At 37.8% G+C, this 16512-nt stretch overlaps 1 protein-coding gene across 1 annotated transcript in view; it reads left to right on the forward strand.

Moving 5' to 3' along the window:
- Window positions 1-16512, forward strand: part of PAK2 (p21 (RAC1) activated kinase 2) — a 94254-nt gene that overhangs the window by 10062 nt on the left and 67680 nt on the right. The gene's annotated exons all lie outside the window — the stretch shown is intronic.

Consider the following 16512-nt stretch of genomic DNA (forward strand, 5'->3'; position numbering starts at 1 on the left):
TCCCTTTTTGGCTTTCTTTATAGCACTTTCATCTGAAGTTATTTGGTTTCTTTCTTTTTCTTGTTTCTCTGTTACTTTGCTATTCTACTTAGAACACATGAGCTTGCAGTAAGTACATGTTGGTTGGTTGTCGGTTTCTTTCATTTCTAATGATTTTTAATATTTAAGTTAATAGACTTTATATATCAATTTTAGGTTCGTGGCAAAATTGAGTAAAGAATACAGAGTTGCCATATACCCTAAGCTCCCCTGTACTGCCAGCACTCCTTCCCCGACAGTCAATATCTTGCCATGTGTGGTATATTTGTTATAATTAATGAACCAACATGGACACATCAAACAAAGTCCATAGTTTACATCAGAGTTCACTCTTGATATTGTACATTCAATGGGTGTGGACAAATGGTGGATAATGAAATGTATCCATCAGAAAAACAGAACAGTTTCCCAACCCTAAAAATCGCCTGTGTTCCACCTATTTATCTCTCCCTTCTCCCTAATTCCTGGCAACCACTGGTGCTTCTACAGTCTCCATAATGTTGCCTTTTCCAGAATATCCTATAATTGGAATCATATAGTATGTAACCTTTTCAACTTGGAATATGCCTTTAAGTTTCCTTCATATCTTTTCATGGCTTAATAGCTCATTCATTTTTAGCACTGAATATTATTCTATTGGAAGTACTACAGTTTGTTTATTCATTTACCTGCTGAAGGATATCTCAGTCGCTTTCACATTTGTCATTTATAGAGTTGCTATAAACATCTGTGTGTATTTATTTACTTATTTTGAGAGAGACAGAGCATAAGCAGGGGAGGGACAGGAGAGAGGAAGAATCCCAAGCAGGCTCTGTGCTGTCAATGCAGAACTTGACACCGAGCTTGAACCCAAACTGAGTTGAAACCAAGAGTTGGTCGCTGAACCAACTGAGCCATCCAGGTGCTCCTGTATTTGGTTTTTGTATGGATAGAAGTTTTCAGCTGATTTGAGTAAATACCAGGGAGCACAATTGCTGGATTGTATGGTAAGAGTATATTTATTTTTGTAAGGAGCCTTTAAATTGTTTTTCAGAGTGTCTATACCATGTTGCTTTTCAACCAACAGTAGGTGAGGGTTCCTGTTGCCCAACATCCTCATGAGCGTTTGATGTTGTTAGTGTTTTAGACTTTAGCTATTTTAATAGGTGTATGTAGTGGTATCTCATTGTTTTGATTTGCAGTACTCTAATGATTGATGTTGAGCATCTGTTTTCTTTTTTTTTTTTTTAAGTTTATTTATTTTGAGAGACAGAACGTGAGTTGGGAGAGGGGCAGAGAGAGAGGGAAAAAGGGAGACTCCTAAGCAGGCTTCAAGCTGTCAAAGCAGAGTCTGACCTGGGGCTCAAACTCATGAAACCGTGAGGTCATGACCTGAGCCAAAATCAAGAGTTGGATGCTTTGGGGCACCTGGGTGGTTCAGTCAGTTGAGCATCCGACTTTGGCCCAGGTCATGATCTCATGGTTTGTGAGTTCAAGCCCTACATTGGGTTCTCTGTTGTTAGTGTGGGCCCACTTCCACCCCTCCCCTACTTGCATTTTCTCTCTCTCCCACAAAAAAAAAGTCAGATGCTTAACCGACTGAGCCATCCAGGTGCCCTGAGCATCTTTTTACATGCTGCTTTTCCATCTCTGTATCATTTTTGGTAAAGTACCTCTTCAGATCTTAGGCCCATTTTAAATTGGATTGTTAATTTTTATATTGTTGAGTTTTAAGAGTTCTTTGTATATATTCATTAACTGTCCTTTATATATCAGATGTTTCTTTTGCAGGTATTTTTCTCCAGTCTGTGGCTTGGCTTCTCATTCTCTCAACTCTAATGATTTTTATCATGTATTTTGATGCAGTATTATTTGATGCATGTGTAAGTTCTCTACTGCTAAAGATCTTCATTATAGATTACACTTAATCAAAAATAATCACCCTGCTTTCTGAGTCTTGTATTTTACTTAAATTCCTGTCTGTCCTAAATTTCTTTGTTCAATAAATTACCCAGCTTTCTCATTCCATGCCATTTTGTTTTAGTTGTGTCTCCTTTTTTTTCCTTTTTTCTTTTTTCCTTTAAAGTAGGCTCGAACTCAATGACCCAGAGATCAAAAGTTGGATGCTTCACCAACTGAGCCAACCAGGCACCCCTAGCTGTGTCTCTTTTAAATTACATGTGGTTTGTTTTTGTTTTATTTCAAGGTGAATGCTTAAAGTTAGTTTATTGTCATAATGAATTATGTTGGGTGTGTTTCTATTTTATTTTTAATGCTTTTGTTTTTAATGATTAATTGCTGCTTTAATTGTAAAATACACATAAGATAAAATTACCGTCTTGACCACTTTATATAAATCTTTGACATTAAGTACATGTACATTTTGTACACCCATCATCACCATTCATCTCCTCTTCCCCAACTGAATCTCTTATACTCATTAAACACTAACTCCCCATTCCTCCCTACCCGCAATCCTTAGTAACCTATCTGTGATCTACTTTATGTCTTTTATGATTTTGCCTATTCTAGATGATTCATATAAGTGGAATCATACAATATTTGTCCTTTTGTGTCTGGCTTATTTCACATGCCATGTATAGCATGGATTGGTACTTCATTCTGTTTTAAGGCTAATACTCCATTGTATATATATACTTGACCCTCGAACAATACGGGGATTAGAGGTGTCAACCCCCTATACACAGTTTGCATCTCACTTTTGACTCTCCCAAAATTTAACCACTAATGCCCTACTGTTGACCAGAAGCCTTAACCACTAATAATACCCTACTGTTAACTGGAAGCCTTACAAATAACATAAACAATGATTAACACATAATTTACACATTAAATGTATTATATATCTATATTCTTATAAAGGAAGATAAAAGAAAATGTTACAAAGGAAATCATAAGGAAAACATATCTATTGTACTGTACTATATCAAAAAACTGGCATATAGTGCACAGTTCAAACCTGTGTTGTTCAAGGGCCAGCTGTATACCATATTTTGTTTATTCAGTTGTCTGTTGATATTTTCTGTCTTTTGCATTGTAAATTATATTTGGGTTGCTTTTATCTCAGATATTTGGAATTTATACATCCTGTTTTTAAGTCCACTATTTTATAGTTTATATGAATTCAAGTGTAAATCTAGGTTAAAAAAATAAACCTATCTGCTTTTTCAGTCTGAAAAAGAAAATTATACTTTGACTCCTTCTATATTAGAAGACTAGCTTCTCAACTCTTTTTTTTTTTTTTTTTTTTTTTTTTTAGCTTCTCAACTCTTAATCCACTTTCACTTTATCTGTGTTTTCACTCTATGGTGAGCTTGGAACTTCATATAGTTAGTATATTTTTTACCCATTTCATGTTTTTAACTTATCTTTCAAGACTTTTCTCTTGGTAATTACATTGAATGTTAACACAAATTCTTTAAGTTTTATTTAAATGGAGTTGGTGCTCATTGCCAGTTTTCTGTATTTTTTTTTTTTTTTAATGTTTACTTTTGAGAGAGAGAGAAGAGGAGAGAGAGAATGCCAAGTGGGCTCTGTGCTGTCAGCGCAGAGTCCCATGTGGGGCTCAGACTCACGAACTGTGAGATCATGACCTGAGCCGAAATCAAGAGTCGGACACTTAACCGACTGAGCCAGCCAGGCACCCCAACCAATTTTCTGTCTTAACATTTAAGTTGATTGATCATGTATGTCAACCAGAATTTTCAGCTAATATTTTTAGTAAGAGTAACTAGAAGACATATTTAATAATTACTAGATCACTAACATCCTCAAGTTCTGTAGGTGTCGTTCTGTGTTGTCTTGCATTAATCATCTTGCTTCAGAGCTTCCTGTGCCTGGTGGTGATAAAGATTTTTCTTTTTACTGAAATGTTTTGACAGATTATATCTTTTATAAATGTTCATTAATATTGCCTGATACATTAGTGCCTTATAATCTTTGTTCTTCATTCTTTTTTCATTTCCAGAAATGTTTTTGGTTATTTTGATCTAGTTCTGTTTTCTTTCTTGAAAATACTTGTAATAATTAGGCTGGCTTATCATTTCTGTCTTTTCATGAGCTTCTCAAAATGTTTGTCCTTATCACTCATTTTATTTTCCTTTATCTCTTCCGATGTAGGCTTTATTTCTGCTATTGAAATTTTAGCTTCTTTACATCCTTTAAAAATTTGCCCTACTCCCTTTTCTTCTACTCTGGTTTTATCATTGTCTTTTCTCTCCATATATGCCTGTTTCATAGAGTTTGCCAAACTGGAAGTTAGTTGTGTCTTGAGGTTATTTACCATCTAAATTAGGCTCTGCTTCTATGTGATGGGTAATTATCTCTTGTGCTACATTATTTTTTGTTGGAACCAACAAAAATTGTTGAATATATTTTCTGCTTCTTCATCTTTGAATTATAACAGTTATATAGTATCTGATATGCATTTGTCAGAAATGTTTGTGAATTATCCTTGCTATAGTTGACTGGGATTCTGGTTGAAACCTCTTCTTAGGTGTATTGCTGAAAGATAACACAGCTCCTAGTCTGAGTTCCAGTGATTAGTAGATACTCATCTAATATGATAGTTATGGTGGGAGCTTACCCTACCCTGGTTTCTAATATGCACTGTTAGGGCTCTTTGTGATTCTAGCATTCTACGTACAACACAACACTTTGCTTATATAGGACTATACCTCCCAGGAAGCCATGCGCCAATCCATGTTTCTCTGTACTTACACAGCTCCACCTGAACCTTACATACATACACACAGGCACATAGACACTTCTTGCTTGTTTTCTGGAAGTTGCATGGTAGTTTCCTAAATGCATGTAGAAAGATCAGACAGGAAAATGAATGCTGGCTGCCACAAAACCCACCTCTGCATAGCAAGAAACAGCTTAACTAGACTGGCTGATTAGTTTGTTTCTTTGAGGCCGACTTTGGGTCTCTAAATAAAAGGTGGCTTGCAGAGAGGACAAGATATCTTCATATTTTCTTTTAGGCAGATGGTTGAACTTTCTTATATGAAGCAGAGCATGGCTGGGTCATGAATCTTTCCTCAGTTAAGATTGACCTTATAGCTAGTGGAAATCCTTCAGAGATCTGATATAAATTGTTTTCATGGAAATTTGGGATAGACTACATGGTGGCTTCTGATTTGATACCATTTTTTATGAGGATAAGCTGGCTCCAATTTTTGTTTAACTTAGATAACCACCCAAGGAATTGAGTAAAATCGGTCTGCTATTGACCATTTTTCAGTAAAAGGTCTTATTTTAGATTGATAGATTATCACTTTGATGGTAGGAAATGGTATCTTGTTCCAGTTTGCATCTCTCTTTTCATATATTTATTGCCCTGCTCTTTTTTTTTTTTTTTTTGCTATTTGGTGTTTGTGACCAAAACTTTTTTTCTTTTTAAAGTAGTCTTTGTTGTTCCTTACTTCCCCATTCTCTACCTTACAGGCTTTTTGAAGCATTTTCTGAGTCTTGACCCTTCTTTCATGCTTGGTCATCGTTTCACTTTTTTAGTGTGGTGATTGGGTGAAGGCCCGGGGGAAGAAAAAAAGGATCACATTTAGACTACAACATTTCTTTACATCCTGCTTCCTCTGTGTATAGAGACCTTCCTCTCTTTACTTGCCTGGCAAATTTCTTCTCATCTTTCAAAAGACAAGTCTGATTTCTTGGCCTCATTACTCATATGAATGGGAGCTGTGGGTCCTGTTTTCCATTGCATTCCACTCATCCCTATTGCTCTTACCTTACTTCACAGTAGTCATCTTGTTATTACTTTTCCCACTGACAGCAAGCTCAGGGGGGACACTGAATGGTAGTTATCTTTGATCTCTAGCATCTGACACAATGTAGGCACAAAATAAATATTTGAATGACTTAGGAGAGCCTGAGGGCGTTTTTCCTTTAACTGTGTCATTTCCCTGCTTCTAGTATGAAAATATAAAAAACAGGTCTTTCTGGGAAGTGGAATTTAGATTTTATTCTGGTCTGGGTTTTTTTGTAATGATCATGTACTACTTTTGAGAATAAGAGATGAAAATAAAAAATACTTGTTTTTTTTTTTAACTCATTTTTTATTAAAAAAAATTTTTTAACATTTATTTATTTTTGAGACAGAGAGAGACAGAGCATGAATGGGGGAGGATCAGAGAGAGAGGGAGACACAGAATCTGAAACAGGATCCAGGCTCTGAGCTGTCAGCACAGAGCCCGATGCGGGGCTTGAACTCACGGACCGTGAGATCATGACCTGAGCTGAAGTCAGACGCTTAACCGACTGAGCCACCCAGGCGCCCCTATTAAAATTTTTTTTAATGTTTATTTTTTTGAGAGAGAGATAGAGTGTGAGCAGGGGAGGGACGGAGGGAGAGGGAGACACAGAATCTGAAGCAGGCTCCAGGCTCTGAGCTGTCAGCACAGAGCCCGAGCAGGGCTCAAATTCGTAGACTGAGAGATCATGACCTGAGCCGAAGTTGGATGCTTAACTGACTGAGCCACCCAGGTGCCCCTAAACTCATTTTTTTTTAAGTTTATTTTGATAGAGTACGCACGTGTGAGCAGGGGAGGGGCAGAGAGAAATGGAGAGAGAGAATCCCAATCAGGCTCACACTGTCAACATGGTGCCCAATGCGGGGATCCATCTCATTGTTCAAGAGATCATGACCTGAGCTGAAATCAAGAGTTAGATGCTTAATCACCTGAGCCACCCAAGCACCCCAAGAATAAAAAATACTTAAAACCAAATCTCTCAAACTTCTGGTGCTCCCAGTTGCCCAGCACCTGTGACTTTTTGGCCCCATTCAACAGTCTGACCTTTCACTACTTGCTGCCATATGTCCTCTTGTCTCTTTGCTGTCCCATAAATTAGATCATACTTACATGTTCATACTTGTTCCTTTTGCCTGGAATCCTACCTTCTGAGTAGGAATATGATCTGTTGTAAATTGAGGAATTCTTGTAATAGGGATCGAATCGTGAGAATTTAGACTGTTTAATGTCCTGCTGGTCTTATCCTGAATATATATGGTTGTTAAGGTGAGATTCCTAGATCAGTTTTATCAGTTGTGAGGATCAGAATAAATAGAGCGTTTAATTAATTGTCTTAGTTTTCTAGAATCGTGACCTGAAAGAAGACAGAATAGTGACTGTATCTTCAAATTTTGCTGGGTCCCTTCTAGCCTAAAAAGGAAAAAACCTTTACTTGACTCTGATGCCATCATAGATAAAACTTTCATTGGTTTATTTATTCAGCAATTACTCGTGTAAACAGATGAACTGGACACAATTTTAGGTGATGAGGTGGTCAACAAAATAATGGATCTGTGCTTGTGGAGTTTATAACATAGTAAGGGAAGACAGACATTAAAAAGGCAAATCCAGTGTGATGAATGTTAACAAACGAGATAAAATAAGATACATGGGATGGGAGTGAAGAGATGTTAGAGAAGGTTTTCTGAGAAAGTGACCTGTATGCCAATACTCGACAGGCGGAGGTGGTAGACAGAAAATAGGCTGACCAACTCAGTTGCAGTTTGCCACAGGCTTTCTTGGGTTTAGTATTGAAAGTCCCATGTCCCAGGAAAGCTCCCTAGTCCCAGGGAAATTAGGATGACCGTTCAGTGAACAAAAAAATCTTCCTGGAAGGTCATGTGTGAAGGCCTGAGATGGCCGTTAGAAAAACTGGAAGAATGGATAAAACTTAAAGCCCGTAGAGGGAAAGACTACAAAGAAATGAGTCTGGAAAGTTAGGGACCTTATCATGCATGTATTGTTGGGCTTTATCTTCAGTATCCCACTTGAAGGCTTTAAGTAGGACACTGAAGTGACAAAATTTAATGTACTTCAGGGTTGCTCCCTGCAGTGTGAAGATTAGACTGGGAGGGGCTGAGAGTGCATTTAGGGATAATAACTAAGTCATGGGCTGCAGTGACTTAGAAGTTTTGAGAGGCATGGATGATTTTGAGAATTAGGGTATTATGATAAGAGTGTGAAAGCCTGAAACAAATGATTTTCAAAATTGTTTTCCTCCAAGAACATTAATTTCTTAAAGGAAAAACTGAACATTTTTTACTTCCATATTTTTATGTCACCTGATAGAAATTTTACTAGCAGAACACATAATCCAGACAGCTGTTATTTTTCGGTGTTTTTGTTGTTGTTGTTGTTGTTGTTTTGTTACATGATAACTATCAGTCTTTTCCTCACATATGAAGAACAGTAGCATAGAATGTAGGAGGAATGGCTTTGAAGTTACGATGATTCATTTTCTGAACACAGCAAGAAGTGTGACTTTAAATAGTTTTGTCTCCTGGAAAGCTGTCCCATTGAAAGGCTGTGTGATCATTCCAGTGATGTTTCTATTCTTCAAATCATTTGTTTAGAAATCTTTTTTTTTTTTTTTAATTACTCTAGGAGGCTGCAGCAATTTCTTCAGAGTAGCTTCTTTACCAGAAGTAAACCCTCCATCTCTGCCTCTGTTTCTGTTATTCCCTTTCTGCATCTATATGGCTTCTTTTCCTTTAAATTAAAAAAAAATGAAATATAATTCATCTATGATAAAATCCACCCTTTAAAGGGTATACATTTGGGGCGCCTGGGAGGCGCAGTCGGTTAAGCGTCCGACTTCAGCCAGGTCACGATCTCGCGGTCCGTGAGTTCGAGCCCCGCGTCGGGCTCTGGGCTGATGGCTCAGAGCCTGGAGCCTGTTTCCGATTCTGTGTCTCCCTCTTTCTCTGCCCCTCCCCCGTTCATGCTCTGTCTCTCTCTGTCCCAAAAATAAATAAACGTTGAAAAAAAAAAAAATTTAAAGGGTATACATTTAAGTGGGGGGTTTTGTGTGTTATATGTTTTAACTGTATTCATAAGGTTACCTAACCATCACTACTTTTTAATGTTTGCATTACCGCAAATAGAAATCTTGCACCCAATAGCAGTCACTTGTTTTACCCCAACTGCTCCCCCCTTGTCCCAGGCAACCACCAATATGTTTTCTGTTTCTATAAATTTGTTCTGGATATGTAAGTAGATTCATGGAAAATGTCTTATGTGGTTGGTTTGTTTCATTTTAGCACAGTGTTTTCAAGGTCGATTTATATTGTAGTGTGTATGGATACTTCCATTTCTTTTTATGGCTAAATAATATTCCATTGTGTGGGTACACCACATTTTATTTATCTACTCATCTGTTAATGGAAATAGGGCTGCTTTCACTTTTTGACTGTTAGACAAATAGTGCTTCTGTGAACATTTGTGTATAGGTTTTTGTGTGGACATACTTTCATTTCTTTTGAGTATATACATATGAATGGAATTGCTGAGTCATAGGGTAACTCCATGTTTAACCTTTTGAGGAGCTAACAGGCTGTTTTCCAAAGCGACTGTACCCTTTTGCAATCCTGCCAGCAGTGTGTGAGAGTTCCAATTTCTCCACATCCTCACTAACACCTGTTATTTTCTTTTTTTTTTTTTTTTCAACGTTTATTTATTTTTGGGACAGAGTGAGACAGAGCATGAACGGGGGAGGGGCAGAGAGAGAGGGAGACACAGAATCAGAAACAGGCTCCAGGCTCCGAGCCATCAGCCCAGAGCCTGACGCGGGGCTCGAACTCACGGACCGCGAGATCGTGACCTGGCTGAAGTCGGACGCTTAACCGACTGCGCCACCCAGGCTCCCCTGTTATTTTTTTTTTTTTATAGTAGCCATCCTAATGGGTGTGAAATGGTATCTTGTGGTTTTAATTTGCATTTCTGTGATGGCTAATGACATTGAGTATCTTCCAATGTGCTTATTGGCCATTTTTATATCTTTTGAGAAATATGTATTCAGATCTTTTGGGAAAATATCTTGTGTTCAGCGTTGAGTCGTTTAGAACAGTGCCTCTCAGAATCTTTTGGTACTGGACTAACAACTTTTGTAAAATACTATACAATGGAAATGAAAGAAAAATTAGACATACAAAATACAAGCCCTTTTTGTTGTTGTTAGTGTCAATAGCAAATTACTGTGAGAGTTTCTAAATTGAGTTTCTCTCAATTTTTGTATTTCATTGAGTACTGGTAGAAAACAGCATAACTCTTTTTGAGTGGTACTGTTTTACATTACTAAAAGGCATTTGAAAAGTCACGCAACTTTTTCTGTGTTTGAACTCAAGGCAATTGCATGTTTCTTATATTTTCTGTACTTCCAGCTATGACTCCCAATTCTAACTTGCTACTGAGGTAATCCCACAGAGGGCTGGTTTTGAGGCTTGAGGAAAACACGCATTTCATACAGATTTTACACAAGCTAGTTACATTTTACTGGGATAAGCTAGAGTGTACCGTTTCAGCAAAGATCAGGCAAATTAAGTTTGGGGCCAGTGAGGATAGTTTTCTGACCCTTTCCGACTTTCCCTCATAGGACATACTCTCAGTGTTGATGATACTGTGCTTGTTAGAGGGGGGTTTCTGCCAGGTTTCCAAAAGCACAGAAGGCAGCTTTACCATAAAACCTCGTACTCCTTTATTTTACATCCAACCTTATCACCCTGAAATTCCAATGTAGTTATGTTACTTGTTTGTAAATAACTTGTCACTTGGCTGTTTAACATCCTTGTTCTGAGCATAATTTTTTACCTTATTGTTTCACATTTATACAAAAATAAGCATTATTCATCCTCAGCCTCTTTCTGACCCTGTAGCCATGAATAGTCTGTGAGCATGAGCAGTTCATATCTCCTATCTTACTGGGCCTAGGAGGTCTAAGCATGTTGGCTGTTCCAGTCTCTGAAACCTTGTAGTCTAGGGACACCAAGGAGTACATTCTAATGCTATCCTGATTATTTATGGTTTGGTTGGTGAAATTCTGAAACCATTGCAGATCATTAAAAAGTGTTTTATTTGTTATAGCGGTCTTAAACTAATGAGGGTGTATAGAGTATTTATGAATCATGTGAAGTGAGTTTAAACATTTGTTAGTCCCTCTGTATTAAAAGAATTATATTGGACAGCATCAGATTGATGCAGCAAATTAAGAAAAATGTTCCTTGCCAGCCATGAGTTTAAAATCTTATAGAGGGGCACCTGGGTGGTACAGTCAGTTAAATGTCCAGCTTTTGATCTCGGCTCAGGTCATGATCTCACAGTTCATGAGTTCGAGTCCCACATTGGGCTCTGTGCTGATGGTGCAGAGCCTGCCTGGGATTCTGTCTCTCCTTCTCTCTGCCCCTCCCCTGCTTTTGCAGTCTCCCTCTCAAAATAAGTAAATAAACTTTAAAAAAATATCTTACAGAAAGAGAGAAGAAAAGTTAGATGCCGGGTGATTGAAGTTCAAAGAAGTGTGTAAGTGTAAAACTTACAGATGGGACTCTATCATTCTGGGTCCAATCAGAAGAGAAACCACAGAATCATTTGAATGTGGAACGAATTATTGATTATAACAAGAGGGTAGAATAATGACGCGTGAGCTAGTAAGAAGTAAATACAAGTCTGAAGAATATAGTAATAGCAGATATAAGGAACAGCTGCTACCTAGGGCTCATAGCTCACTCGGCACCTAGGAAGGAACCCTCCTTCCCCCAGAGCTGAGATCTAGACCTTGTTGGAGACAGCATGCCTCTGGATACCTAAATAGCAGTGGTGCTGTGTGGGCAGAACTTGCTGAACATCTGTTCTCTAGGGTACCAGAGAAAGCTGTTGACAGGGAGGTGTTAGTTAACTCCACTACAAAAGCTCCCAAGAAGAGAGTAGGGGGAACTGGTGGCTGCTGGGTATGCTGCTGGTCACCTTGCTGAATACAAGTCTGATGCTGGAGGAGTCTGGTGAGCAAACACACCAGAACCAGGAAGCAAAACTTTTCTCCTACAATGTCTCTCCTGCGCCCTCTACTGATAAAGCTTAACATTGTGCCCGCTGGCCAAGGAAAAACTTTAAAAGTCCCAGGTCTATTTTCAGAATAGACAGACTGGGTGAACTTGGAATTGAGAGGCACTAAATCAGTAACCAGCAAGGGAATGGTATTAGTGCTGTCAGAGCTCATAGGAGTAGAACTTCTATGAGATTATGACAGTTGAAGAAGTAGTAGTATATGAGCAGGGCGCCTGGGTGGCTCAGTCAGTCAATCCTCTGACTCTTGATTTTGGCTCAGGTCATGATCTCACGGTTTGTAGGATGAGTCCCACATCAGGCTCTGTGCTGACAGCTTGGAGCCTGCTTGGGATGCCCTTTCTCCCTCTTTTTCTCTGCCCTTCCCCCATTCTCACTGTTTCTCTTAAATTAAAAAAAAAAAAAGTAGTAGTATATGAAGCTCTTGTAAGATCAATAGGGTTTTTTTTAAATTCAGCTATGATTGACATACAATGTTATATTGGTTTCAGGTGTACAGTATAGTGATTTGACAATTCTGTATATTACAAAATGCTCACCACAATAAGTGTGGTTACCATCTGTCACGATACAGTGTTATTATTACAATCTTATTGACTGTATTCCCTATACTGTACTTTTCATCCCTATGACTTATTTATTTTATAACTGGATGTTTGTACCTCTTAATCCCCTTTACCTTCACCTATTTCACCTAAAGTTTTTATTTTTTTTAATTGAAGATGACAGCTATTATTCCTCATTACAAAAACAGTACATGTTCATTTATAAAAATTAGAATATAGAAAAGTATTTTTCTCCTTGTGTATTGTAGAAACATGGGAAAAACATTCAGGTCTATTACCCTTAAAAAGAATCAATGTTAATCATTTGATCAAATATGGCTAGGTAGAGGAGATAGTTGGGAGGGAAAGCTTTCTGTGGTGGTGCTTGCTGCTGCTTTTGTATATTTGTTTACAGAAGAAATTGGCTTTGAAATATAATAATGCAAAATGATCTATACTAGCATTTGGAGGAACTTTATCTTTGGTGGTTATGCAAAATTTATTTATGTAAGTACTTTAAAATTTTTTATTATATTTTTTGTATTATTATTTTTAATTCCAGTACAATTAACATACAGAGTTATATTAGTTTCAGGTGTACAGTATAGTGATTCAGCAATTCGATGTATTACTCAGTGCTCATCACAATAATCCCTTTCACCTACTTTACCCATCCCCCCTGCCCCACCTCCCCTCTGTTGACCATCAATTTGTTCTCTGTGTTTAAGAGTCTGGCTTTTTGTCTGTCTCTTTTTTGTTGTTTGTCTGTTTTGTTACTTAATTTCCATGCATGAGTGCAGTCATAAGGTATTTGTCTTGTCTGACTTAGTGTACTTAGCATTATATCCTCTGGATCCATCCACGTTGTTGCAGATGGCAAGGTTTCATTCTTTTTTGGGGGGGTAATATTCCATTATATTTATATACCACATCTTTATTCATCTGTATAAAAAAAATTTTTTTTAATGTTCATTCTTTTTTTTTTTTTTAATTTTTTAATGTTTATTTATTTTTGAGAGAGAGAGAGAGACAGAGCATGAGCCGGGTAGGAGCAGAGAGAGAGAGGGAGACACAGAATCAGAAGCAGGCTCCAGGCTCTATGCTGTTAGCACAGAGCCTGATGCGGGGCTTGAACTCACAAACTGTGAGATCATGACCTGAGCCGAGGCCGGACGCTCAGCTGACTGAGCCACCCAGGTGCCCCAATGTTCATTCATTTTTGAGAGACAGAGTGTGAGCAGGGAAGGGGCAGAGAGAGGGAGATACAGGATCCGAAGCAGGCTCCAGGCTCTGAGCTGTCAGCACAGAGCCTGATGTGGTGCTCAAACCCACAAACCGTGAGATCATGTGCCTGAGCCAAAGTTGGACGCGTAACTAACTAGGCACCCCATTCATCTATTGATAGACACTTAGATTGCTTCCATATTTTGCTATTGTAAATAATGCTGCAATAAACTTAGGGGTGCATATATCTTTTTGAATTAGCATTTTTTATATTCTCTGGGTAAGTACACAGTAGTAGAATTGCTGGATCATATGGTAATTCTGTTTTAATTTTTTGAGGAATCTCCATACTGTTTTCTATAGTGGCTCACCCAGTTTGCATTCCCACCAGCAGTGTACAAGGGTTCCTTTTTCTCCATTCTGACAGGTGTGAGATGGTATCTCATTGTGGTTTTGATTTGCATTTCCCTAATGAATAATGATGTTGAACATCTTCATGTACATCTTCATGTGTCCTTTTGTTCATGTCTTCTGCCCATTTTTTAAATTGGATTATTTGGGTTTTTTTGGGTGTTGACTTACATAAGTTCTTGATATATTTTGGATACTAACCCTTTATCAGTTATGTCATTTGCAAATATCTTCTCCCATTCTGTAGGTCATCTTTGTTGTCTTTTAGTTTTGTTGTTTCCTTTGCTATGCAGAAGCTTTTTATTTTGATGTAGTATTTTTGTAACTTTTTATAGAAGCTTGTCAAATAGACAATCTCTAGACATTACTTTGGTGTTCTTTAAATGACCATCAGGAAGTTAATCACATTGTAGTTGCAGTGTAATCACATTGATGGAATGTTGCATCTTAGAAGTCCATCATGCTTTTCTCCTCTTTGCTCCAAGATTTTCATATGAATGCGCTTCTTAGTAAACAGGGTTCTGGAGGACTTAATCTGGGAAAACAAATTGAAAACTGAATTTTGCCCTTGTTGAGGTATAGGAAGTAATCCTTGCCTAGATGTCAAAGACTGAAGGATTCTCATGAAAGAAAGCCTTTATAATTCCATATCACTGTTTATTGGCATTTACACTTTAAAAGTTGGACAGTAATTCTAAAGAATGAAAGCAAAGTTCTTGGGTGTTAATTCACAACTGGGCTTATATAAATAAGTGGCCAGGATATATAATGTTAGGCCCATTTTCAGAGATATATTCTGTACTACTAAATCTAGACTGGTTCTTGTTGACTTGTCAGCCTTTTAACCAAGTTGGTACAGAAGTGAATTGTTTGCTTTCCATTTTTGATAAACTTAAGGAAAACATTAAAACTTTATACTAAAGTTTAGTTTTTGAACCTTTTCGGTATAATCTTGACTTAGAAATATCTTAATATTAAAATAACCACTCTTCCTCTGACTGTATATGAGTGGTTGTATAGAAGGATTTAGAATAGTGCTGTTCAACTTGAACTTGTTGCCATGATGTAAATGTTCTATATCTCTGCTGCCCAATATGGCAGCCACTAGCCACATGTAACCACCGAGCATTTGAAATATGGCTAGTATGACTAAGTATCTGAATTTTATTTCATTTTAATTAAATTTAAATAGCCATATATGTCCAGTATATCCACCCATATTAAATAGCGCAGTTTACAGAATGGTATGTTCATACTGAAACAAGTTTTATTTACTTTTTTTAAAGATTTTATTTTTTTAAGTTTATGTATTTATTTTTGGGAGAAAGAGAGTGGGGGAGAGGGACAGAGAGAGTCCTAAACAGGCTCTGTGCTGTCAGTGTAAAGCCCCATGAGGGGCTAAAACTCACAAACTGTGAGATCATGACCCTAGCCAAAATCAAGAGTTGGCCGCTTAACCAACTGAGCCACCCAGGCGCACCAAAGGAAAACTTTTCTAAGTATTTAGTTGTTGTTGTTGTTCTTTTTCTTTGTTTTTAAGTAGGATCCACATGCAACATGGAGATTAATTTCACAACCCTAAGATTAGAGTCATGTGCTCTATGGACTAAGCCAGCTAGGTGCCCCTTGAATGTTCAGTTTTTTAAACCTCTGTATGTAATTTGATACTGCTTAGGAATATATATGTAATATATATATTATGTATATCTCCATCATTTTCCAAAAAACATTTTAAAAAATTATTTTTTTTAATGTTTATTTTTGAGAAAGAGAGAGAGAGACAAAGTGTGAGCAGGGGAGAAGCAGAGAGAGAAGGAGACAAAGAATCTGAAGCAGGCTCCAGGCTCCAAGCTGTCATCATAGAGCCAGGCAGGGGGCTTGAACCCACAAACCGTGAGATCATGACCTGAGCCGAAGTCGGACATTTAACCTACTGAGCCACCCAGGAGCCCCAAAAAACATTTTTCTTAAAGCAAGGAGATATTTTTTTTTTGTCTGTCTTTGCTGGATTATTTTATTTCATACCCTCCCAGAAGTGGAATGCAGCCTCAGAATTCTAATCACAGCCTACAGGAAGATGTGGCAGCCAGCCTCTCAGGATCATTCACAGCCAGTCTGTGAGGTGAAGCGTGTTCACTGTGATCTATAGGTAGTACTGGAGTATCCTTCCCCCATTTTTTATCTGTGGAAACTGTCTATCTTTTATGTCATTTATCAAGTCAAAGTCATGCACTTTCACAAATCATTTTGAGATGGTAAAAATGATCTCTTATTCCTCTGTACTCATGCATTCATTCAACAGATATTTATGGATTGCCTTGCATGTGGCAGGTTTTGTTGAACCATGAGTAAGGTATGTCACTTGTGGACTGAGACAGTTAAAAGCCCACATGCTCCCTTAGTCTCTCTCTTCCATTTCGGTGACAACTTGT

Source organism: Herpailurus yagouaroundi, unplaced genomic scaffold (genome assembly GCF_014898765.1).
Source record: "Herpailurus yagouaroundi ecotype Mexico unplaced genomic scaffold, PumYag 162, whole genome shotgun sequence".
Lineage (NCBI taxonomy): Eukaryota > Metazoa > Chordata > Mammalia > Carnivora > Felidae > Herpailurus > Herpailurus yagouaroundi.